Source organism: Pongo abelii, chromosome 19 (genome assembly GCF_028885655.2).
Source record: "Pongo abelii isolate AG06213 chromosome 19, NHGRI_mPonAbe1-v2.0_pri, whole genome shotgun sequence".
Taxonomy (NCBI): Eukaryota; Metazoa; Chordata; class Mammalia; order Primates; family Hominidae; genus Pongo; species Pongo abelii.
In genome coordinates this window covers 90824112-90850036 of record NC_072004.2, presented here as the reverse complement: position 1 = coordinate 90850036, position 25925 = coordinate 90824112, and the positions used below count along the sequence as shown (strand labels likewise).

Below are 25925 nucleotides of genomic sequence, written 5' to 3'. Positions count from 1 at the left end.
GAGATGGAGTCTCGCTCTGTTGCCCAGGCTGGAGTGCTGTTGCCCAGACTGGAGTGCAGTGGCGGGATCTCAGCTCACTGCAAGCTCCGCCTCCCGGGTTCACGCCATTCTCCTGCCTCAGCCTCCCAAGTAGCTAAGACTACAGGTGCCTGCCACCACGCCCGGCTAATTTTTGTATTTTTAGTAGAGATGAGGTTTCACCATGTTAGCTAGGATGGTCTGGATCTCCTGACCTCTTGATCCGCCTGCCTCGGCCTCCCAAAGTGCTGGGATTACAGGCGTGAGCCACTGCGCCCGGCCACTTTAGTGTCTTTTAGAGTCGCATCGCATCGCATCGCATCGCATCGCACGTTGAGACGGAGTCTTGCTCTTGTTGCCCAGGCTGGAGTGCAGTGGTGCGATCTCGGCTCACTGCAACCTTGGCCTCCTGGGTTCAAGCTTTTCCTGCCACAGCCTCCTGAGTAGCTGGGATTACAGGCACATGCCACAATGCCCGGCTAATTTTTGTACTTTTAGTAGAGGTGGGGTTTTGCCATGTTGGCCATGCTGGTCTCAAACTCCTGACCTTAGGTGATCTGTCCGCCTCGGCCTCCCAAAGTGCTAGGATTACCGGCGTGAGCCACCATGCCCAGCCTATTTATTTATTTTTAAAGGCTAGTCAAGTGAAGCAGTGGGATTGGAGAAGGAACATAAAAATCTGTAACTGGCTGTGATCAACTAGCCGTAAACACCACTGCACTGGGACCAGCCAGGAAATTGGTTGAAACGTGTTAGAAAGTTGTTTTTTTTGTTTTTTTTTTTGCTTTTTTTTTTTTTTTGAGACGGAGTCTTGCTCTGTCGCCCAGGCTGGAGTGCAGTGGCGCCATCTCGGCTTACTGCAAGCTCCACCTCCCGGGTTCACGCCATTCTCCTGCCTCAGCGTCCAGAGTAGCTGGGATTACAGGCGCCCGCCACTACGCCGGGCTAATTTTTTGTATTTTTAGTAGAGACGGGGTTTCACCATGTTAGCCAGGACGGTCTCAATCTCCTGACCTCGTGATCTGCCCGCCTCGGCCTCCCAAAGTGCTGGGATTACAGGCGTGAGCCACCGCGCCGGGCCGAGAAAGTTTCTAATGTGTTTGATGCAGTTTAATACTTCAGTGTTCTTACAGCTACTGAGGCAGTAGGTGTGGGGGTTACAAGCTGTGACTAGTCAGACAGACCCAAGTTTGAATTCTAGATCTGATACTTAACTGACAAAGGGACTTCTTTCTAAGCCTCAGTTTCCTTGTCTGTAGAATTTGAATAATAATGGAACTTTCTCGTTGGCTTGTTAAATGAGATAATGAACACAAGATGTGGAGGAAGTGGTCAGCAAAAGGTAGATGAGGTTGTTGTGATGATTAGTTAAATCCAGAGCTACAAAAGACAGGGAAATGGCCGGGCGCAGTGGCTCACACCTGTAATCCCAGCACTTTGGGAGGCCAAGGCGGGCGGATCCCAAAGTCAGGAGATAAAGACCATACTGGCTAACACAGTGAAACCCCATCTCTACTGAAAATACAAAAAATTAGCCGGGCGTGGTGGCGGGCGCCTGTAGTCCCAGCTACTCGGGAGGCTGAGGCAGGAGAATGGCGTGAACCCGGAAGGCAGAGCTTGCAGTGAGCCGCGATGGCGCCACTGCACTCCTGCCTGAGTGACAGAGTGAGACTCCGTCTCAAAAAAAAAAAAAAAAAAAAAAGGGAAAAAAACTCCTGAATTCCTGAATTGGAAGAGAAGGAGCTAAGTTAAATTCCACATAGTATTTTACAAGCCTTATGTTTAAATTTTTTTTTTTTCTTCTTTTTTTTTTTTTTTGAGATGGAGTCTTGCCCTGTCGCCCAGGCTGGAGTACAATGGCCCGATCTTGGCTCACTGCAACTTCTGCCTCCGGCATTCAAGCTATTCTCGTGCCTCAGCCTCCCGAGTAGCTGAGATTAGAAGCGCGCACCTCCATGCCCAGCTAATTTTTGTATTTTTAGTAGAGATGGGGTTTCACCATGTTGGCCAGGCTGGTCTCAAACTCCTGACCTCGTGATCCACCCACCTTGGCCTTCCAAAGTGCTGGGATTACAGGCGTGAGCCACTGCACCTGGCCTATGTTTAAAATTTATTTTGGAAGGCCAGGTGCGGTGGCTCACGCCTGTAATCCCAGCACTTTGGGAGGCTAAAGTGGGTGGATCATGAGGTCAGGAATTTTGAGACCAGCCTGGCCAACATGGTGAAACCCCGTCTCTACAAAAATACAAAAATTAGCGAGGCATGGTGGTGGGCGCCTGTAATCCCAGCTACTGGGGAGGCTGAGGCAGGAGAATCCGGGAGGCGGAGGTTGCAGTGAGCTGAGATAGCGCCACTGCACTCTAGCCTGGATGACAGAGCAAGACTCCGTCTCAAAAAAAAAAAAAAAAAATCAAAAGACATAAAGAAGTATACAGTGAAAAATATGTCACTCTCCCACCCCTGTCCCCTACCTCTTAGGTTTCCTACTCTGAGGCAACTAATATATGAGTATCCTCCCAGAAATTCTCTTTAACTTAAAAAACTACCTCCAAGGGAAATTCATGTTGAAGAGCACCGCGATGGGAGCATTCTCACAAATATTTTGCTAAGTATTAGGCAGAACAGTGTGATAATAAAGACAGCTGCCTGTGTGGTCTTGTTGGACCCCGAGTTTAGGGAGTATTTTGACAACATATTTAGTTCTCTGTAGCCTGAGCCAGACTGGATGAAGTCTTTCTAGCTATATTAAGACACATGGGCTCAGAAAAGCAATATGATTCAGAAGCAGAATTTACAGCTTCCAAAGCAGAGAGCCCCTCTCCAGGAGCCGCCTCGCTTCATTTTCATGAAGGATATCAGGGCGGGGCGAGCCACACCGGGCTATCTGAACCGTGGACTGTGGTCTCATTCCCGGCATTCCCCATTTGCCGAGCCCACATTGCCGACATTCCCCTAGGGTTTAGATGCTTTTCTTCCCTCCTGGACAGACATACTTGGGGTCACATAGCTTTGCCTTCAGCTGCTAGAGAGTCCCAAGGACAGGGTGGAAGAGACGATGATCAGAGGCTATGTGAAAAGAGCAAGGATTCCTTCCTGCATTCTCCCCCTGGCTGCTGGAGTCCAGCTTCTGTTTTGTAAAATGTACAGATCTTATATTTATCTATGATCAACTTGACAAATTTAAACTTGTTGAAGTCCTAGGCACACCTGTTTATTGGATAAACAGGGCTATTTGTGCCATACTGTTAATAGGGTAACTATATTTATTTATTTTTTTATTTTTTGAGACAGGGTCTCACTTTGTCGCCCAGGCTGGAGTCCAGTGACATGATCTCGGGTCACTGAAACCTCCGCCTCCCGGGCCCAAATGATCCTCCTACTTTAGTCTCCCAAGTAGCTAGGACCACAGGCACCACCACGCCTGGCTAATTTTTCTACTTTTTGTAGAGACAGGGTTTCGCCATGTTGCCCAGGCTGGTCTCAAACTCCTGGGCTCAAGCGATCCTCCTGCCTCAGCCTCCCAAAGTGCTGGGATTACAGGCATGAGCCACCACATCTGGCCACTATGTATTATTATAGATTTACAGAGCTTAGATATATTAAATATATTTAGAGAGCTTAGAGAGTTCACTGCCTTGGCTCCGACCTTATGCCAAAAAAACAGGTACCTAATCACCTCAACTGAAAGACATTCTGCAACCTCAGTAACACATTCCAGTATTTAACTCTTATGTCAAAAAGGTCCCACTTGATCTAACCTGAATTTGCTAAGCTAGAATTTGTCTGGTTTCCAATAAATAGGGAAAGCAACAGTGGTTGTCTTTCATGACAGTTTGTACTTTAAGATGTTCACTAAGCCTTTGTCCCTTTAATACTAAATGAAAGCACGTTCAAGTTCTTTCATCTTCTATTTGTGTTTAATTTCTTTCTTTTTTTTTTTTTTGAGACAGAGTCTCGCTGTGTCACCCAGGCTGGAGTGCAGTGGCATGGTCTCAGCTCACTGCAACCTCCACCTCCCGGGTCCAAGCAATTCTCATGCCTCAGCCTCCCAAGTAGCTGGGATTACACGCGCGCACCACCACACCTGGCTAATTTTTGTATTTTTAGTAGATTCGGGGTTTTGCCATGTTGGCCAGGCTGATCTCAAACTCCTGGCCTCAAGTGATCCGCCCACCTCAGCCTCCCAAAGTGCTGGGATTACAGGCGTGAGCCACCGCGCCAGCCTCTATTTGTGTTCAATTTCTAACTCCTCAGTTACACAGAGGCCTGTGGTTCAGGCCCCTCCTTTCATGGCCTCCAAACCAGGACGGAATCTGGTGAAGAATTTTCTCTGCACAGAATATCAGGAAGGATCCCTCCTGTCTTTCACTCTATTTTCACTTCCCTTGCATCCTACAGGCATTTGGAGCGGCTTCCCTGATTCATCTTCAGCCTGGGTGTATGTAAGCGCAGCTATATAAAGCAAAAGGTTTTCCCCATCTGACACAGCTAAATATCAGAGAGAATGAGTAATCCGTTCTGGTTGCTAGGCAGTTCTGGTATTTATATTGATCTTAGCTCAGGATACTTATAGAGATTTAATTTTCCTAAAGACCAAACGCTCATGTTAATTTGGGAGAGGATGGAGACTTGATTTCTTGAGCAGGGCCAAAGATTCAGGAACGGGTTGATTGTTAGCCTCAGAGAAGCTGCCAGCAGAACTTTGAAGCAAGTTGCTTGATTTCTTTGGAGCTCAGAACAGAGGGAGTATTGGTAAACTTCCGGGGGCTTTGTGACTGAGTGAAGTCTCATAAAACACTCAGCTAGGCCAAAAAAGAGAAAGGACTGGAAAAGCAGAAAGCATTAGAATTGATATGCAAGCACTCCTATCCTGTTTGCAAATGAAACAAGCCTCTAGAAAGCAGGAAAATGGACATCATCAATTATTTCTCACACACCTTACGTTACTATAGACGAGGACTCTGAGGTTTGCGGAAGTTAGTTGAGAAACTATGCCAAGTGTCCAGCACAGGGCCCGAAAACATAGTCAGTATTCTGTACGAGTTAGTTCTCCTCCTAATCTAATTGGTTGTAATAAGAAGGGTTAAAGACAGGCTTAATAGAGTGGACATTCTAGTTGCCAATTAAAACCCAGGCCAGGCACGGTGGCTCACGCCTGTAATCCCAGCACTTTGGGAGGCCGAGGTGGGCGGATCACGAGGTCAGGAGATCGAGACCATCCTGGCTAACACGGTGAAACCCCGTCTCTACTAAAAATACAAAAAATTAGCCGGGCGTGGTGGCGGGTGCCTGTAGTCCCAGCTAATCTGGAGGCTGAGGCAGGAGAATGGCCTGAACCTGGGAGGCGGAGCTTGCAGTGAGCTGAGATTGCGCCATTGCACTCCAGCCTGGGTGACACAGCAAGACTCTATCTCAAAAAAAAAAAAAAAAACAAAAAAACCCTTAGCTGTATTGTCATATAAAACACAGCCAGGAAACAGTGTCTGTTACCACCAAAACTATTGGTTTTCATTATGCCACGCTACTTCACCTTCTCCTGTGGTCAGACTGCTCGGGGAGGGGGTTGTTCCCGGTGACAGCCTGGTTCAGGGTGCCCAGATGCCTTGGGGGTAGGGGCTTGGGGCAGGCTTGCATCCTTGCAACCAATCTTGTTCCTCTAGGTTCTAACTGGCAATTATCTTAGTGTCACGATCCAGACATACAATAATAATAGCAGTAGTAGTAGTAGCTAACTTTTTTTTTGTTTGAGACGGAGTCTCGCTCTGTTGCCCAGGCTGTAGTGCAATGGTGCAATCTCGGCTCACTGCAATCTCCACCTCCCGGGTTCAAGAGATTCTCCTGCCTCAGCCTCCCAAGTAGCTGGGATTACAGGTGCCTGCCACCACGCATGGCTAATTTTTGTATTTTTAGTAGAGACGGGGTTTCATCATGTTGGCCAGGCTGGTCTCGAACTCCTGCCCTCAAGTGATCCACCCACCTCAGCCTCCCAAAGTGCTGGGATTACAGGCATGAGCCACTGTGCCCAGCTGTAGCTTACATTTAAGAGCTTGCTGAGGGTTAGACTCTGAGCTAAACACACTGTGTGCATTATTTCACTTTTGCTCCTAAGACAAAATGTCCATACATTCAGGATCCTAACCGGAGAGGAAGACATCAGACTTTGCCACTGAGCAATCTAAGTCTGAAAACGTTTTAGAAGTGAAAAGAGAATAAATTCCACAACTTTCTGCCCTTGAGCCATAAAACCAAAAAACAGTCTAGCAGAAAGGGAAGATATGTTTCATAGAAGGCAGAGAAAATACAGCTTCTGAGTTTATTAAGTAAATGGGAAAACATTATTTCTGTTCTTTCGTAACCACAAAGAATTGAAACTTGTGGTTGGCCGGGCCCAGTGGCTCACGCCTGTAATCCCAGCGCTTTGGGAGGCCGAGGTGGGCAGATCACGAGGACAGGAGATCGAGACCATCCTGGCTAACACGGTGAAACCCCGTCTCTACTAAAAATACAAAAAATTAGCCGGGCGTGGTGGCGGGCGCCTGTAATCCCAGCTACTCGGGAGGCTGAGGCAGGAGAATGGCTTGAACCCGGGAGGCGGAGCTTGCAGTGAGCCGAGATGGCGCCACTGCACTCCAGCCAGGGCGACAGAGTGAGACTCGGTCTCAAAAAAAAAAAAAAAAGAAGCTTGTGGTTAACAAAGATTTAGGGGTTGGCGGGGGAGGGAGAGAGCAGTCTTGTTGGGTCGTGAATTCTGTTTTGGTTCCAGGGAAATAGGGTTTCCATTGCATATGGTGCAACAGGATATTTCCTCCACGCTCCATCAAACAACGTTTCCTGGCACTTCTAGTGCGGCGAGTCCGGGCAGCGAGGTCGAATCCATTTTTGGAGCCAAAGGACTGCATTCCTTTACAGTTAGTTCTACAACCGCCTCCGAGGAAGCGCCTGCCTGTCTCGAGTGACATCTAATGGCAACCAAGGGAAGTGCCCGATTTTCCAGCCTGCGTAAGGATCACCTAGAAATGCTGTACTGTTTGTCACAACAGAAGACGCTTGATCCTTTCCCTCACTAATTACCCTGTGGTTGATGACGACACGTAGGGCTGACAACATGAGCAAGTAGAAGTTGTTCCACTTGCTAATTAAAACCTTCAAGTATGCTTTCATGTAAAATGGGAAACCACCGACTTACATTTGAATGCTCCCAAATCCCGGCCTCGGCAGTCATTGTCCTGAGTAAGTCACTTGTCCACCAGGGGTACACCTGCTTAGCTATAGGCTGGAGTGGCATGTTTTCTCTGTAAAGGGGCCTTAAAACATTTTTTTTTTTTTTTTTTTTTTGAGACGTAGTCTCACTCTGTTCGTCCAGGCTGGAGTGCAGTGGTGCAATCTCGGCTCACTGCAAGCTCCGCCTCCCAGGTTCAAGTGATTCTCCTGCCTCAGCCTCCGGAGTAGCTGGGATTACAGGGGCCCGCCACCATATCCGGCTAATTTTTGTATTTTTAGTAGAGACGGGGTTTTACCATGTTGGCCAGGCTGATCTCAAACTCCTGACCTTGTGATCCACCCACTTCGGCCTCCCAAAGTGCTAGGATTACAGGTGTCAGCCACTGCTCTGGACCATTATTTTTTCTTTTCTTTTCTTTTTTTTTTTTTGAGACAGAGTTTCACTCTTGTTGCCCAGGCTGGAGTGCAGTGGCACCATCTCGGCTCACTGCAATCTCCACATCCTGGGTTCAAGTGATTCTCCTGCTTCAGCCTCCCGAGTAGCTGGGATTACAGGCATGTGCCACCACGCCTGGCTAATTTTGTATTTTTAGTAGAGACGGGGTTTCTCCATGTTGGCCAGGCTGGTCTCCAACTCCTGACTGCAGGTGATCTGCCTGCCTTGGCCTCCCAAAGTGCTGGGATTACAGGTGTGAGCCACTGCGCCCGGCCTGCCATTATTTTTTCTATAAAGCTTTAAGGCACTGGGCACAGTGGCTCACACCTGTAATCCCAACACTTTGGGAAGCCGAGGTGGGCAAATCCCTTGAGCCCAGGAGTTCAAGACCAGTCTGGGCAACATGGAGAAACCCAGTCTCTACTAAAAATACAAAAATTAGCAGGGTGTGGTGTGGTGGTGCGCATCTGTAGTCCCAGCTACTAAGGAGGGTAAGGCAGGTGACAGAGGGAGACCCTGTCTCAAAAAAAATAATAAGAATAAAATAAATAATGGTCATAATCTACAAAGTGTTTTGAGATCATTGGGTGACTGAGAATATAGGTATGCTCAGGAGAGAACAGCTAAAAGATACAGTCTGAGAAGCTTTTAATAACTATGACAGTGGTGGATCCAAGTGGAATCGTTAAGACGAAGAAAGGGAAAATTGAGAGGAGAATGTCTAAAAGGTAATAATTAAGAAAAAAAATTTTTTTTTTTGAGATGGAGTTTCGCTCTTGTTGCCCAGGCTGGGATGCAATGGCGCGATCTCAGCTCACCGCAACCTCTGCCTCCCTGGTTCAACTGACTCTCCTGCCTCAGCCTCCCAAGTAGCTGGGATTACAGGCATGCACCACCACGCCTGGCTAATTTTGTATTTTTAGTCGAGACAGGGTTTCTCCATATTGGTCAAGCTGGTCTCAAACTCCCAAACTCAGATGATCTGCCCACTTCAGCCTCCCAAAGTGCTGGGATTACAGGTGTGAGCCACCATGCCCAGTCAATTAAGAAACATTTTACAACACTTGGCCGGGCGCTGTGGCTCACGCCTATATTCCCGTATTTTGGGAGGCCTAGGCGGGCAGATCACGAAGTCAGGAGATCGAGACCATCCTGGCTAACATGGTGAAACCCCGTCTCTACTAAAAATACAAAAAAATTAGCCGGGCGTGGTGGCGGGCGCCTGTAGTCCCAGCTACTCAGGAGGCTGAAGCAGGAGAATGGCGTGAACCCGGGAGGTGGAGCTTGCAGTGAGCCAAGATTGCGCCACTGCACTCCAGCCTGGGCCACAGGGGAGACTCTGTCTCAAAAAAAAAAAAAAAAGAAAAAGAAAGAATCTTTTTTTTTTTTTTTGGAGAAACGGGATCTCACTGTGTTGCCCAGACTGGTCTCAAATTTCTGGGCTCAAGAGATCCTCCTGCTTTGACCTCCCAAAGTGCTGGGATTACAGGTGTGAGTCACCACACCCAGCCAATACGCATTGTCTTATTTTGTTTCATTTTCATGTCAACTCTGTTTTGAGATATATTATTATTATTATTATTATTTTGAGATGAAGTCTCACTCTGTTGCCTAGGCTGGAGTGCATTGGCGTGATCTCAGCCCACTGTAACCTCCGCCTCCTAGGTTCAAGGGATTCTCCTGCCTCAACCTCCCAAGTAGCTGAAATTACAGGCACTGACCACCACGCCTGGCTAATTTTTTTGTATTTGTAGTAGAGACGGGGTTTCACCATGTTGGCACCATGTTGGCCAGGCTGGTGTCAAACTCCTGACCTCAAGTGATCCACCCTCCTCAGCCTCCCAAAGTGCTGGGATTACAGGCATGAGACACCATGCCTGGCCTGTTTTGAGATATATTATTATCAACACTTTTCCAGATGAAGAAATTAAGTCACAAACAAGTGACAAGACATGTCACAGATTCCTCACTCAGCACTGGGAACTGGCTGGCTGGCTGGCATTGGAACCATCTCTCCTACATTAAATCCTATTCTTATTTCACTGTGTCTCTCGGGTCGGTCCTCCAGCGCTCAAGCTGTAAACCTGGATGTCGTCCTGCTTCTCACTCTCACTCACCGCTCATTTCCAACCCTGCCACCTGTGTTTTCTCTCTACAGTAATATCTCAAGTCCACCCATCCCACGGCATCTCCAATGCCTCCAACAGAGATCAAGATGGATCTCTAATCCCTCTTCTTCGTTCAAGTCCACTTAGATGGTTAAAACAGGCTTCTAAATTTGTAATTAGGCCAAGCGTGGTGGCTCACCCCTGTAATCCCAGCACTTTGGGAGGCCATGGTGGGTGGATCACCTGAAGTCAGGAGTTTGAGACCAGCCTGGCCAAGCTGGTGAAACCCCGTCTCTACTAAAAATACAAAAATTACAAAATTAGCTGGGTATGGTGCCGGGTGCCTGTAGTCCCAGCTACTCAGGAGGCTGAGGCAGGGGAATCACTTGAACCCAGGAGGCAGAGGTTGCAGTGAGCTGAGATTGCGCCATTGCACTGCAGCCTGGGCCACAGAGCAAGACTCCATCTCAAAAAAAAAAAAAATTCTAATTAAATCATATTTGTTTACTGGCTTGTTGCTTGTTGTTCACCTTTCCTCATATGATTGTAAGCTCCAAGAGGGCAGGAACCCTGTCCTTTTATTTATTTATTTATTAGACAGGGTCTCACTCTGTTGCCCAGGCTGGAGTTCAGTGGTGCAATTTTGGCTCACTGCAGCCTTGACCTCCAAGGCTCAGGCAGTCCTCCTACCTTGGTCTCCTGAGTAGCTACAACTACAGGTACGCACCACCATACTTGGCTAATTTTTGTATTTTTGGTAGAGACGGGGTTTCCCCATGTTGCCAAGGCTGGTCCCAAACTCTTGAGCTCAAGGCATCCACCCACCTCGGCCTCCCAAAGTGCTGATATTACAGGCGTGAGTCACTGCGCCCTGGCCCAACCCTGTCCTTTTTAATTCACTCATGCATCCCTAGTGCCTGGTGATGTTCCTGGCTCATAATGCACATTCAGTATGTGTTTGTTGAATGAATGAGTGAAAGAAAATGTACAAATTCAGCAATTCCATAGTCTATTAAAATACTGATGTTGAGGGTGTGGTAGCTCATGCCTGTAATTCCAGCTACACAGGAAGCTGAGATGGGAGGATTGCAAGACCAGACTGACCAACATAGTAAGACCCTGTTTCTAAAAATAAAAAAAAAAAGATGAATTAGTTGGGTGTGATGGTGCACTCTTGTAGTCCCTAGCTACTCGGGAGGTTAAGGTGGGAGGATCATTTGAGCCCAGGAGTTCAAGGCTTCAGTGAGCTATGATTACACCACTGCACTCCAGCTTGGGCTACAGAGTGAGACATTGTCTCCAAAAATAAAAAATAAAATACTGATGTTTAGGCTCCAACCCCAGAGATTCTGATTTATCTGAGATGGGGCCAGACATCAATATTTTTTTAAATTTTAATATTGGCTGGTTATGGTGCCTCATACCTGGAATCCCAGAACATTGGGAGGCCAAGGTAGGTGGATTGCTTGGGCTCAGGAGTTCAAGACCAGCCTGGGCAACATGGCAAAACCTCATTTCTACAAAAATTACAAAATGATGAGCGAAGCATGATGGCGTGAGCTTGTAGTCCCAGCTACTTAGAAGGCTAAAATGGGAGGATCACCTGAGCCCAGGAGTTCCAGGCTGCAGTGAGCCATGATTGCAGCACTAAACTCCAGCACATGAAATAAAATGAGGCCCTGTCTCAAAAACAATTCTTGGGGGGTTTTTTTTTGGTTTTGTTTTGTTTTGTTTTTGAGGCAGAGTTTTGCTCTTGTTGCCCAGGCTGGAGTGCAGTGATGCGATCTCGGCTCACTGCAACCTCCACCTCCTTCATTCAAGCGATTCTCCTGCCTCAGCCTCCCAAGTAGCTGGGATTACGTCACCTGCCACCATGCCCAGCTAATTTTTTGTATTTTTGGTAGAGACAGGGTTTCATCATGTTGGCCAAGCTGGTCTTGAACTCTTAACCTCAGGTGATCCACCTGCTTTGGCCTCCCAAAGTGCTGGGATTACAGGCATGAGCCACTGCACCTGGCCATCAAAAACAAATTTTTTTTTATTTTAATATTTTTGGGATTTTTTTGAGACAGAGCCTTGCTGTGTCACCCAGGCTGAGTGCAGTGACACGATCTCCACTCACTGCAAATGTCACCTCCCGGGTTCAGGAGATTCTCCTGCCTCAGCCTCCTGAGTAGCTGGGATTACAGGCATGCGCCACTACGCTGGCTATTTTTTGTATTTTTAGTAGAGATGGGGTTTCACTATGTTGGCCAGGCTGGTCTCAAACTCCTGGGCTGAAGTGATCTGCCCACCTTGGCCTCCCAAAGTGCTGAGATTACAGGCATGAATCACTGTGCCCGACCAATTTTAATATTTGAAAAACTTATTATGGTATAATGTACATAAAATTTGCCATTTTAACCTTTTTAAGTGTACAATTAACTGACATTAAGTTAATGTCAGTTAACTTCACATCATTATGCAACCATCACCATTGTCCAACTCCAGAACTTTTTCTTCATCTCACATTGAAACTCCATAGCCATTAAACACACCCAAATCCTCCCTTTCTGTTTTTCACTGGGCTTGGGTTTCATGCTCCAGTGCTGTACCTGCTGCCTTGCGCACACATCCTCAACACTCTGAGCCCTCTCTCCATATCGAGTTGGCAAAACCCTAACCTGGTTAAATCAGAATCTATGCCTGCTCCGTGTCTGCAACCAGGCCGCTGAATTTGACTGGTTAAGAACACAGGCCGGGCGCAGTGGCTCACGCTTGTAATCTCAGCACTTTGGGAGGCCAAGGTGGGGGTATTGCCTGAGCTCAGGAGTTCAAGACCAGCCTGGGCAACATGGTGAAACCCCATCCCTACTAAAATACAAGAAAAAATTTAGCCAGGCGTGGTGGCATGTGCCTGTAGTCCCAGCTACTCAGGAGGCTAAGGAAGGAGAATTGCTTGAACCCAGGAGGCAGAGGTTGCAGTGAGCTGAGATAGCGCTTCTGCACTCCAGCCAGCCTGGCAACACAGCCAGACTGCGTCTCCCTTATACCAAAAAAAAAAAAAAAAAAAAAAAAGAATACAACTAGGCCAGGCATGGTGGCTCATGCCTGTAATCCCAACACTTTGGGAGCTCAAGGTGGGAGGGTGACCTGAGGTCAGGAGTTCGAGACCAGCCTGGCCAACATGGCGAAACCCTGTCTCTACTAGAAATACAAAAATTAGCCGGGCGTGGTGGCAGGCATCTGTAATCGCAGCTACTCAGGAGGCTGAGGCAGGAAAATTGCTTGAACCCAGGAGGCAGAGGTTGCAGTGAGCTGAGATCATGCCCCTGCACTCCAGCCTGGGCAACAGAGCAAGACCTCGTCTCAAAAAAACAAAACAAAACAAAACACAAAAACTACAAAAAAACACACACACAACTAGTTGTTGTTGTAGACATCAGGTAAAATAAAACAGAAAAAAAAAAAAAACACACACACCAACTAGGTTAAAAACACACTCAACTGTCTGGGCGCGGTGGCTCATGCGTGTAATCCCAGCACATTGGGAGGCTGAGGCAGGAGAATGGCGTGAACCTGGGAGGCAGAGCTTGCAATGAACCGAGATCGCACCACTGCACTCCAGCCTGGGCGACAGAGAGAGACTCCATCTAAAAAAAAAAAAAAAACCACATTCAACTAGTCTGAGCGGCCTTTTGAAATTTACAACCACCGAGGCCGGGCGCGGTGGCTCACGCCTGTAATCCCAGCACTTTGAGAGGCCGAGGCAGGTGGATCACGAGGTCGGGAGACCGAGACCATCCTGGCTAACAAGGTGAAACCCCGTCTCTACTAAAAATACAAAAATTAGCCGGGCGTGGTGGCGGGCGCCTGTAGTCCCAGCTATTCGGGAGGCTGAGGCAGGAGAATGGCATGAACCCAGGAGGCGGAGCTTGCAGTGAGCCGAGATGGCGCCACTGCACTCCAGCCTGGGCAACAGAGTGAGACTCCGTCTCAAAAAAAAAAAAAAAAAGAAAAGAAATTTACAACCATAAGTCTGAGTTGGACTTTAGCGCTGCCTGCAATGTCTCCTGAATCTATTGTTCCCCCACTGTCCAAAAGGATAGTTTCAAGCCTCCTGGTCTTTTCACAACTCCTCCAGGCTTTGCCATCCCCACCACAGGTGTTCTCATTAATTCAGCTGAGAGAATGGAAGCCATCAGAACAGAAATATCTAAAAAGATTACATCTTCCTGCCACCACTGCTACCCACCGACCTAGCTCTGTTCTCAGAAATGGTTCCTTTTTTTTTTTCTTTTTTGGGACAGGGTCTCATTCTGTTGCCGAAGCTGGAGTATAGTGGCATGATGTCAGCTCACTGCAGCCTCAAACTCCTGGGCTCAAGCAATCCTCCCACCTCAGCCTCCCAAGTAACTGGGACCACAGGCGCATGCCACCATGGCTGGCTAATTATTTTTTTACATTTTATAGAGATGGGGTCTCACAATGTTGCCCAGGCTGGTCTTGAACTCCTGGGCTCAAGCCATCCTCCCGCCTCAGACTCCTAAAGTGATGGGATTACAGGCATGAGCCCCAGTGCCTGGCCTGAGATGCGACTTCTTGCCCATGGAAATGTAGGAAGTGCAAACATTTTGTTCCTCAATTCTCTCCTGTCTCTCATAGCTGAGTTTCTCCTCTTCTAGATATTCCCCTCAGCACACAAAACATGCTGTAGTTGGCCCCATATTTAAAATCCCTTCCTTGGCCCTCCAACTCCCACTCTTTGCTCTGCTCTGTTTTATAGCAAAACTCTGAAAAAGAATAGCTTATCCTCGCTGCTCATTGTTCCTCTTTCTCCCATGCTTTCTTTTTTTTTTTTGGAGATGGAGTCCTGCTCTGTCACCCAGGCTGGAGTGCAATGGCACGATCTCAGCTCACTGCAACCTCCGCCTCCCAGGTTCAACTGATTCCTCTGCCTCAGCCTCCCAAGTAGCTGGGATTACAGGCATGCGCCACCATGCCCGGCTAATTTTGTATTTTTAGTAGAGACAGGGTTTCTCCATGTTGGTCAGACTGGTCTCAAACTCCCGACCTCAGGTGATCTGCCTGCCTCCACCTCCCGAAGTGCTGGGATTACTGGTGTGAGCCACCGCGCCCGGCCCGAATTTTTTTTTTAACGGGAGATGTTAAGGAGAAGAAAAGGGAGAATCTCATAGGGATAATATTTTACTATTTTAAAATAAACAAGTTCTGGGGATCTAATGTACAGCATAGGTGGTGGTGAATGTGTTAATTTGTGATAATCATTCACAACATATACATAGATCATCACAATGTACACCTTGAATATAAACAAACTTTCTCAGTGAAATATTTTTATTTTGCATTAGTTTTTAAACTTGGTGTAGAGATGGAGTCTTGTTATGTTACCCAGGCTGGAGTGCAATGGTTGTTCACAGGCATGATCATAGCACATTGCAGCCTTGAACTCCTGGACTCAAGTGATCCTCCCACTTCAGCCTCCTGAGTAGCTGGGACTACAGGCATGTGCCACCATGCATGGCTACTGAAATTTTTATTTATTTATTTATTTATTTATTTATTTTTGAGACAGGGTCTTGATCTGTCACCCAGGCAGTGCCATGATCACAGTTCACTGCAGCCTTAACCTCCCAGACTTAAGCAATCCTCCCACCTTAGTTTCCTGAGTAGCTGGGACCACAGGTGCATGCCACCATACCCCGGCTAATTTTTTTGAATTTTTGTAGCGACAAGGGCCTTGCTAGGTTGCCTAGGTTGGTCTGGAACTCTTGGCCTCAAGCAATCCTCCCACTTCAGCCTCCCAAATTGCTGGGATTACAGGCGTGAGCCACACCGCTTCTGGCCTGAAATATTTTTAATTTTATAAAAACCAACATTGGAGAGACTTCCTAGTATTAAGCTGCTAAAGTTGCTAATGCTTCTTTCTTGTAGGCGTAGGAACACGAGGAAATTTCCACCCTTTGGACGCATCACTTGCATTTTAGCTCATGGCCAAAATGGAACTGACTTCATCTCCTTAATGGGCAGAGTGTGTGCTAAGGAAAAAGAGATGTGCAAACTGAAACAGAAGGAAATGAGAAAGGCCAGGCTCCTCTGAACTGACCCTGGCATCGCTACAGGGAGCTGTCAGGACCAGAGTCCATTTGCTTATCTGAAGTTTTTTTTTTTTTTCTTTTTTGAGACAGAGTTTCGTTCCGTCGCTCAGGATGGAGTGTAATGGCACGATCTCAGCTCACTGCAACCTCTGACTCCCGGGTTCAAGCAATTCTCCTGCCTCAGCTTCCTGAGTAGCTGGGATTACAGGCACCTGCCACCACGCTGGGCTAATTATTTTATTTTATTTTTAGTAGCGAAAGGGTTTCACCATGCTGGCCAGGCTGATCTTGAACTCCCGACCTCAGGCGATCCGCCCATCTGGGCCTCCCAAACTGCTGGAATTACAGGTGAGAGCCACCGCGCCTGGCCTCTTTTTTTCTTAATTTAATTTAATTAATTTATTTATTTTGAGGTAGAGTCTCCCCCTATCGCCCAGGCTGGAGTGCAGTGGCGCAATCTTGGCTCACTGCTGCAACCTCCGCCTGCCGGATTCAAGTGATTCTCCTGCCTCAGCCTCCTGAGTAGCTGGGATTACAGGCATGTACCACCATGCCCGGCTAATTTTTTTGTAATTGTAGTAGAGACAAGGTTTTATCATGTTGGCCGGCTGGTCACAAACTTCTGACTTCAGGTGATCCGCCCACCTTGGCCTCCCAAGTGCTGGGATTACAGGCGTGAGCCACCATGCCTGGCCCCCTTTGAACCATTTTCATCTCCTCTGTCTCTCTCTCACCTTTCTTTCTTTCTTTCCTTCCTTCTCTCCCTCCCTCCCTCCTTCCTTCCTTTTTTTTTTTTTTGAGATGGAGTCTCGCTCTTGTTGCCCATGCTGGAGTGCAGTGGTGTGATCTCGGCTCACTGAAAGAAAGCTCCGCCTCCCGGGTTCAAGAAATTATCCTGCCTCAGCCTCCCCAGTAGCTGGGATTACAGCCATGCGCCACCACCCCTGGATAATTTTTGTATTTTTAGTAGAGATAGGGTTTCATCATGTCAGTCAGACTGGTCTCCAACTCCTGACCTCAGGTGATTCACCTGCCTCGGCCTCCTAAAGTGCTGAGATTACAGGCATGAGCCACCATGCCCAGCCCCTTCTTTCTTTCAGAGTCTCGCTTTGTTACCCAGGCTATAGTGCAGTGGTGCGATCATGGTTCACTGTATCCCCAACCTCCCAGACTCAGGTGATTCTCCCACCTCAACCCCCCGAGTAGTTGGGACTACAGGCATGCAACACCACACCTGACTCACTTTTTTACTTTTTGTAGAGATGAGGTCTTGCTATATTGCCCAGGCTGGTCTCAAAACTCCAAGGCTCAAGTGATCCACTCACCCCAGCCTCCCAACGTGCTGGGCTTAAAGGTGTAATCGCCACACCTGGCCCATTTACTTTTCTTCATGGTTCCTTCTGTCCTCCTGCCATGACTAAGCCAGCCAGTCATTTGGTTTTTATTGGAGTGTGCTCTTGCCAGGCATTAGGCTAGATGTGGCGAGCCAAGAAAAACAAGACATGGTCCCTGCGCTTGAGGAACTCATAGTCTAAAGGGGAGAGGGACAAGTGAGTAGATGATAGTTTCCTAGGGCTGCCATAACAAAATTCACAATTTTGAGTGTTTTAAAATCCTTAAAATCAAGTCCAAGATCAAGATGTTGGCAGGTTTGGTTTCTTCCTCTTCCTCTTCTTCTTCTTCTTCCTCTTCCTCTTCTTCTTCTTCCTCTTCCTCTTCTTCCTCTTCCTCTTCTTCTTTCTTCTTCTCCTCCTTCTCCTTCTCCTTCCTCTTCTTCTTCCTCTTCCTCTTCTTCTTCTTCCTCTTCCTCTTCTTCCTCTTCCTCTTCTTCTTTCTTCTTCTCCTCCTTCTCCTTCTCCTTCCTCTTCTTCTTCCTCTTCCTCTTCTTCTTCTCCTTCTCCTCCTTCTCCTCCTTCTCCTCCTTCTTCCTCCTCCTTCTTCTTTTTTTCTTTTCAAGACAGTCTTGCTCTGTTGCCCAGGCTGGAGTGCAGTTGCACGATCTTGACTCACTGCAACCTCCGCCTCCCGGGTTCGAGTGATTCTCCTGCCTCAGCCTCCTGAGTAACTCGGATTACAGGCACCCACCACCACGCCTGGCTAATTTTTGTATTTTTAGTAGAGATGGGGTTTCATCATATTGGCCAGGCTGATCTTGAACTCCTGACCTCAAGCGATCTGCCCACCCTGGCCTCCCAAGGTGCTGGGATTACAGGCATGAGTCACCACACCTGGCCAGGTTTGTTTTTTTCTGAGGCCTTATGGCTGTGGCTCCGCCGCCTAGGTTCACGCCATTCTCCTGCCTCAGCCTCCTGAGTAGCTGGGACTACAGGCGCCCGCCACCGTGCCCAGCTAATTTTTTGTATTTTTTTTTTTAGTAGAGACGGGGTTTCACCATGTTAGCCAGGATGGTCTTGATCTCCTGACCTCGTGATTCGCCCGCCTCGGCCTCCCAAAGTGCTGGGATTACAGGCTTGAGCCACCGCGCCCGGCCCCAGTCTCTTCTTAAGTGGACACCAGTCAGATTGGGTTAGGATTCAGCCTAACAGCCTTTCTTTTTTTCTTTTTCTTTTTTTTTTTTTTTTGAGATGGAGTCTGTCTCTGTTGCCCAGACTGGAGTGCAGTGGCATGATCTCGGCTCACTGCAACCTCCGCCTCCGGATTCAAACGATTCTCCTGCCTCAGCCTCTCAAGCAGCTGGGACTACAGGCGCCTGCCACCATACCTGGCTGATTTTTTTGTATTTTTAGTGGAGACGGGGTTTCACTGGGTTAGCCAGGATGGCCTCGATCTCCTGACCTCGTGATCCGCCCACCTCAGCCTCCCAAAGTGCTGGGATTACAGGCGTGAGCCACCGTGCCTGGCCTCAATAGCCTTCTTTTAATTCAGTCACCTGTTTAAAGGTCCTAGCCTCAAATACAGTCACATTCTTAGGTACTGGGGCTGGGGCTTCAACATATGGATTTTGGGGAAAAGGATACAATTCAGCCATAATACCAACATATACTGCTATGAAAAGAGCAAAGATGGAGTGTTACCAGAATACACTGGAGGAACCAGATCATCTGGGAAGGCTTCCTGTAGCAGGTGGCTCCTGAGTTAAGTGGTGAAGGACAGACAGGAGCCAGCTAAAGATGGGGAAGGCAAGGAGAGGAGGCATTTGAGCCCAAAGGAGTAGTCTGCACAAGGTAAAAGTTATGGAGCTATTCGAGAAACTGTAAATAGTTCAAAAGAGTGGGGACAAAAAATTCAAAAGGAGGTTAGGCAAAGAGTTGAGGCCATTTGTAGAAGATATTTACAACTTTTTAAAAAAGGGGTTGAGGCTGGAGTTTTCATCAGGGGCCAGCCATGGAGGGACATATGGGGCATGCTGAGGAATTTGGGACCTTATCTGTGATCCCCACACCCATTGTATTTGTGTTTTAGGAAGTCCATTCTGGTTCCAATATAGATAATGTCTTGGAGGGGACCAGGATGATTAGTTAGCAGGTTAAAGCAGCCACCCAGGAAGGATGGTGGCATGGGTCAGGTCAGGTGACAGAAATGGGGCCAGGAGGCCGGGCGCAGTGGTTCCTGTAATCCCAGCACTTTGGGAGCCTGAGGTGGGAAGGCTGCCTGAGCCCAGGAATTCAAGACCAACCTGGGAAGCCCCATCTCTACAAAAAATACAAAAATTAGCCAGGTGTGATGGTACACACCTGTAGTCCCAGCTATTCTTGGGGACTTAGGTGGGAGGATCACCTGAGCCCAGGGAAGGTTGAGGCTGCAGTGAGGCAAAATTATGCCACTGCAATCCTGCCTGGGAAACAGAGTGAGACCATGAGAAAAGAAAGAAGAGAAGGAAAGAAAGAAAGAAAGAAAGAGAAAGAGAGAGAGAGGGAGGGAGGGAGGGAGGAAGGAAGGAGAAAGAAAAAAGAGGAAAGGAAGAAGGGGGAAGGGAGGAAGAGAAGGAAGGAAAAGAAAGAAGGGAGGGAAGGAGGGAGGGGGGAAAGGAGGAAGGAAGGAAGGAAAAGAAAGAAAGAAAGAGAGAGAGAGAAAGAAGAAAAAAGAAAAGAAAAAAGAGGAAGAAAGAAGGCCAGGTGCGGTGGCTCATGCCTGTAATCCCAGCACTTTGAGAGCCCGAGGCAGGTGGATCACCTGAGGTCAGGAGTTCGAGACCAGCCTGGCCAAGACGGTGAAGCCCCGCCTCTACTAAAAATACACAAATTAGCTGGGCGTGATGGCGGGCGCCTGTAATCCCAGCTACTTGGGAGGCTGAGGCAGGAGAATCACTTGAACCCAAGAGGCAGAGTTTGCAGTGAGTCAAGATCGTGCCACTGTACTCTAGCCTGGGCAACAGAGCAGGACTCTGTCTCAGAGAGAGAGAGAGAAAGAGAGAAAGAGGGAGAGGGAAAGAGAGAAAGAGGGAGAAAGAGAGAAAGAGGGAGAGATAAAGAGAGAGGAAGGAAAGAAGGTAAAGAAAGGAAGAGCGAAAGAAAGAAAGAAAATGAAGAAAGAAAGAAGGAAAACAAGAAAGAAATAAAAGGAAAGGAAAAAGGAAAGAAAGAAAGACAAAAAGAAGGAAGGAAAGAAAGAGGGAGGGAGGGAAGGAAGGAAGGAAGGAAGGAAGGAAAAGGTGGCAAGGATGTTGGAGAGGGGTCACAGCACTTGGTCTCACTGCTAAACTCAGCATCAGAGGGAACACTGGAAGCTTGAGAGGAGTACACAGCCTTGGCTCACAACTTAAGTGAAGGAAATTCTAGATGAGAACTTCCAAGATCAATTGGGAAAGGCAGCATAAAATTTCAAATGCCGAATTTTAGGCTGTCACTGGCTGTTACTGGGTATCTAGTGCTTTCCCACTAAAGAGAAGCTTGGAAATATGGGCTCAGGATGACCCTGAGAGGGTCTTGAGCCAGATCCTAAGGGAAAGAGGCTCACTGTCAGGCCAGGTTTGTATCCAGGGTTCGGTAAATTTCAGGGCAATGTCCAGATTTTACCTGCAGGTGGCAGCCCCGTAACTCACAGAAAACAAAGCCTGAAGCCCTTTCCGACGACTAAAAACTCCCAAGGAAAACAGAGACTTTTTTGGTGATTTTGTGCATTCTGAAGCTACTGATGGAGACAGTTTGTAATTAGCAAGTTTTGCTACAGTGACAACAGGTTTTCATAGCAGGGTGTGACTTTTACTTTACAACTTGCCTCTTGTTCCAATTTCTTTTCATTATTTAACACTAGCCATGCACCTATTCAAAACACTGCTGCCTCTAATGTGCTTTTTCTCAGTGTGGAATGATCTTGGGCAACGTTGTCTCAAGTTTCTGAGTCTGTGTCTGTGAGAAAAAAAAATTTATCGAAAAGACAATATAACAAATGTTGACTTAAAAAAATGTCACCCACGAGCGTACCATTTTAACACATATTATTTTTACTTTTCAATGTTCCCTTCCAAATCTGGTTCCCATGCATATACTTTTACATGGACATACTCGATGTCTGTTTTTATCAATGGTGTATTTTAAAAGGAAATACGTACCTCTTTTTTTTCCTGTTCTCTTAGGCATCTACTCTTTTCTGAGATCTCACCCACTTCCTTAGCTTTAAATACCACCACGGCACAGAAGAGCAGCCACATTTCAGTCTCTGGTCAGCCTTTATTATTCATCCATCCATCCATCCATCCATTTATTCACTGCATGTACTGTGCTGGGTACTGGGAATACAAATGTGAAAAGGTGACCCTGTCTGTTTGGGAGCTTGTAGACCACTGAGGGGGGAGGGCTAGGGGAGAATGAGTAATGATTCATGATGCAATGAGATTGGAGGTATGGTGGAAATTTTTTTTTTTTTTTTTTTTTTGAGACAGGGTCTTGCTCTGTCGCCCAGGCTGAATACAGTGACACGATCATGCCTCACTGTAGCCTCCATCTCCTGGGCTCAGATGATCCTCCTACCTCAGCCTCCTGAGTAGCTCCCAGCTAGAGGTGTTTGCCACCCTGCCCAGCTAATTTTTGCATTTTTAGTAGAGGTGGGGTTTTACCATGTTGCCCAGGTTGGTCTTGAACTCCTGGGCTCAACAGATCCACCCACCTCCACCTCCTAAAGTGAGATGTGAGCCACCGTGCCCAACCTACCATGGAAATTTTGAAGAAGAAAACTGACTTGGGGACTTAGACGCAGGGTAGAAAGCCAACTGAACAGAGGAAATTGCATGTGTAAAGATATGGACACTCAAAGGACCATGACACCTTCCGGAAACCACAAGTGGGTTAGTATTGGTGGAGTATGTGTTGCTGGAGACTGAGAAGGTGGCACTGGCTGGAAGGGCCATATCTTTAAGAGCTTTGTAAGGGACTTGAGACAGTCTTGTCTCAAGTCTTGAGACAGATAAATGTCTTAGTTCCAATTGGTTTTCTACTCTGCAGCCAGAGTGACAAAATATTTGGAAGATAAAAATTTGACCATGGCCCACTCCTGCTTCAGTATTCCATAGAGTCGAGTCTCAAGTGTTTAGCAATAACGAAAAAGTGGGTGCAGTGGCTCATGCCTGTAACCCCAGCACTTTAGGATGCTGAGGTGGGAGGACCAAGAGTTCAAGACCAGGCTAGCAACAAAGTGAGACTCCTCTTCTCTACAAAAAATAAAAAAATTAGTCCGGGCACAGTGGCTCACGCCTGTAATCCCAGCACTTTGGGAGGCCGAGGTGTGTGGATCACTTGAGGTCAGGAGTTCGAGACCAGCCTGGCCAACATGGTAATACCTCATCTCTACTAAAAATACGAAAATTACCAGGGCATGGTGGCACGCGCCTGTAGTCCCAGCTATTGGGGAGGCTGAGGCAGGAGAATTGCTTCAACCTGGGAGGCAGAGGTTGCAGTGAGCCAAGATGGTGCCACTTCACTCCAGCCTGGCTGACAGAGCAAGACTCTGTCTCAAAAAAAAAAAAAAAAAAAAAAAATTAGTCAGGCATGGTGGTGGCGCATGCCTATGATCCCAGCTATGTGGCAGGAGGATTGTTTGAGTTCATGAGGTTGAGGCTGCAGTGAGTTGTGATCACACCACTGTACTTCAGCCTGGGCAATACAGCAAGACCTTGTCTCAAAAAAAAAAAAGAGAGAGAGAGAGAGAAAGAAAAGCAAAGGCCCTTCACGAGCTTCTTCAGCTGCTTCACCCATATGCCACACATCCTTCCTTGTCCCAGCTATTGGCTTCCTTACATCCTTGCCTACTGTCTGGCCTTCACACTTGCTGTATCCTTTCTTCCTCTCAGGCTAACCAGGGTCTCAGCTTAAAGCCCACTTCCTCTGCCTTCCCTCATAGTGGATGAGGTCAGGTGCCCTGCTGTATGCTTCCAAAGCCACCAGCACTATCCTGGTCAAATTCTCAGAGACATGTCTTCCCCTTCAGGCTGCAGACTCTGTGAAGGGTTGTCCTCCTCTCTAGAGAGTAGATGCTCTAGGCTGGGCATGGTGGCTCACGCTTGTAATCTTAGCACTTTCGGAGGCCAAGGCAGGCAGATTGCCTGAGCCCAGGAGTTTGAGACCAACCTAACATGGTGATACCCGTCTCTACTAAAAACACAAAAACTTAGCCAAGCGTGGTGCATGCCTGTTGTCCCAGGTACTGGGGGGCTGAGGTAGGAGGATCTCTTGCCCAGGAGGTTGAGGCTGCAGTGAGCCCTGATCGTGCCACTGCACTCCACCTGGGCAACAGAGTGAGACCCTGTCTCAATAAATACATACATACATACTTACATACATACATACATAACACAAAAAATTAGCTGGGCGTGGCAGCACATACCTGTAGTTCTGGCTACTTGGGAGACTCAGATGGGAGAATTACCTGAGCCTGGGAAGTCAAGGCTGCAGTGAACTGAGGTTGTACAACTGCACTTCAGCCTGGGTGACAAGAGTGAGACCCTGTCTCAAAAACAAAAAAAAAAAACAAAGAGAATAGATGCTTAGTTAATGTTGGCAAAGAAAATGAATGAATACGTCAAGCTTTTCTTTTCTTTTCTTTTTTTTTTTTGAGACGGAGTCTGGTTCTGTCCCCCAGGTTGGAGCGCAATGGCATGATCTTGGCTTACTGCAACCTCTGCCTCCTGGGTTCAAGCAATTCTCCTGCCTCAGCCTCCCGAGTAGCTGGGATTACAGGCATGTGCCACCACGCCCAGCTAATTTTTGCATTTTTAGTAGAGATGAGGTTTCACCATGTTGGCTAGGCTGGTCTCAAACTTCTGACTTCAAGTGATTCACCTGCCTCAGCCTCCCAAAGTGCTGGGATTACAGGAGAGAATGTTGCGCCCAGCTTGTCAAGCTTTTCAACAGCATACTGGATATTTCCACCTGCATGTCTCCCGGAATGCTGAATTCTGCATTTCCAAAAATGAGTCATCATCATGTTGGGGTTCAGAGAATGATACCCCAAAGTATGCTCCCCTGGCATTCTGAGCACTTTTGAATGAAAGGAAATTGGAAGGACTTACAAGCTGCCTCAGAACCAAGGACTTTTTAAAGTCTTGTTTCACCACCCCACGTGCATGCAGGGGCTGTCTGAAAGTTCCCTTAGCTGACTGAGAAACTAAAAGAAATTCAATTGTGTACTTGCTTTGGCAGCACATATACTAAAATTTGAATGATATAGAGATTAGCATAGCCCCTGAGCAAGAAGACATGCAAATTTTTGAAGGGATCTATTAAAAAAAGAAAGAAAGAAAGAAAAAGAGCAGGTGTGGTGGCTCACACCTGTAATCCCAGCATTTTGGGAGGCCGAGGCAGGTGGATCACCTGAGGTCAGGAGTTCGAGACCAGCCTGACCAACAGGGAGAAGCCCCATCTCTGCTAAACATACAAAATTAGCTGGGCGTGGTGGTGCATGCCTGTAATCCCAGCTACTCGGGAGGCTGAGGCAGGAGCATCACTTGAACCTGGGAGGTGGAGGTTTCGGTGAGCTGAGATCACGCCATTGCACTCCAACCTGGGCAACAAGAGCGAAACTACATCTCAAAAAAAAAAAGAAAGAAAGAAAAAAATAGATGCAATTGTCTTAAAATTTCCTCCCTAGGACCCTCGTCAAATAACCAGGAAATATTAACTACCAGAGAAGAGAAAAGACTAAAAGTTGTCACCACATCCAAACAGACTTTTCATCTATTCTGAGGACAGCTGAGATTATCTAGGAGACTTTATCTGCATAGTAAGACAACCTTTATTTACAGTGAAGTCCTGCACCTCACCTTCCTGAAATTTGTCACAACCTCCAGCTCCCAGAGCTCAGAGGAACTTTGTCCCAGGCATTGTTTGGGCTCATTCCTTTCCCCTAAAAATCATTGACTACCTCTCAATATTGCCGACCTCCCCTCATCTCCCTCTCCTCTGTAAAGATGGTGCTCTTTAAGCTTCAGCCAACTGGCTCTTCTCTGAGTCTCATATTCTGTATGGTAACCATGCACACTGCATGTCAGTAAATTTGTATGTGTTTTCTCCTGTTAATCTATTGCCAGTTTATTTCAGCAGACTCAAACTGTCAGAGTGGAAGGGAAAAATTCCCTTCACCCCTACAATTGTCTTCTCACCTGCCCTTCCCTGTTCTCTGTGCCCGCCCCCTCCAGTCAGCTATGCCTCTTGACTGGCAAATTTCTGTGTTCTCCCCATTATCCAGGCCCACTCAAAACAAAAAACTGCAACTCTTCCCTCATGTCTTCCTCTCTGCTTAGCAGCCAAGTCCCTCCCTTCCATTTCTATTTTTTTCTGGCTGCTATTTTAGAACAAAGTGGCATAGTGCGGGGAAAAAATGTGGATTTTAGAACAAGACAGGCCTTAGTCCAGATCTTAGGTCTACTATATTTTGGCTTCCTTGGAAAAATTACTAACCTCTCTAAGGCTTAGTTTCCAAGTCTGTAAAATGGGGATATTACCCACCCTGTGGAGGCGCTATGACTTAAGTATGCATCAAGTGGTAAATAGAGGGTCCTTTTGTTATTTTCACCTCATATCAGACACCTCCTGCTCAGAAACCTTCAGAGGTTGCCCATCACTTGACTATGACACCTAAGCCATGCATTTT

At 47.3% G+C, this 25925-nt stretch overlaps 1 long non-coding RNA gene and 1 other non-coding gene across 2 annotated transcripts; both read left to right on the top strand.

The window, feature by feature from the left end:
* Positions 1-6784: 6784 nt before the first annotated feature.
* Positions 6785-25351, top strand: LOC129051428 (uncharacterized). Its single transcript, XR_008515691.2, has 3 exons — positions 6785-7248; positions 16134-16229; positions 24924-25351. It is a non-coding gene; the product is annotated as an uncharacterized LOC129051428 (long non-coding RNA).
* Positions 24460-24562, top strand: LOC112129760 (U6 spliceosomal RNA). The gene has a single exon (XR_010138376.1). It is a non-coding gene; the product is annotated as a U6 spliceosomal RNA (small nuclear RNA).
* Positions 25352-25925: the final 574 nt, after the last annotated feature.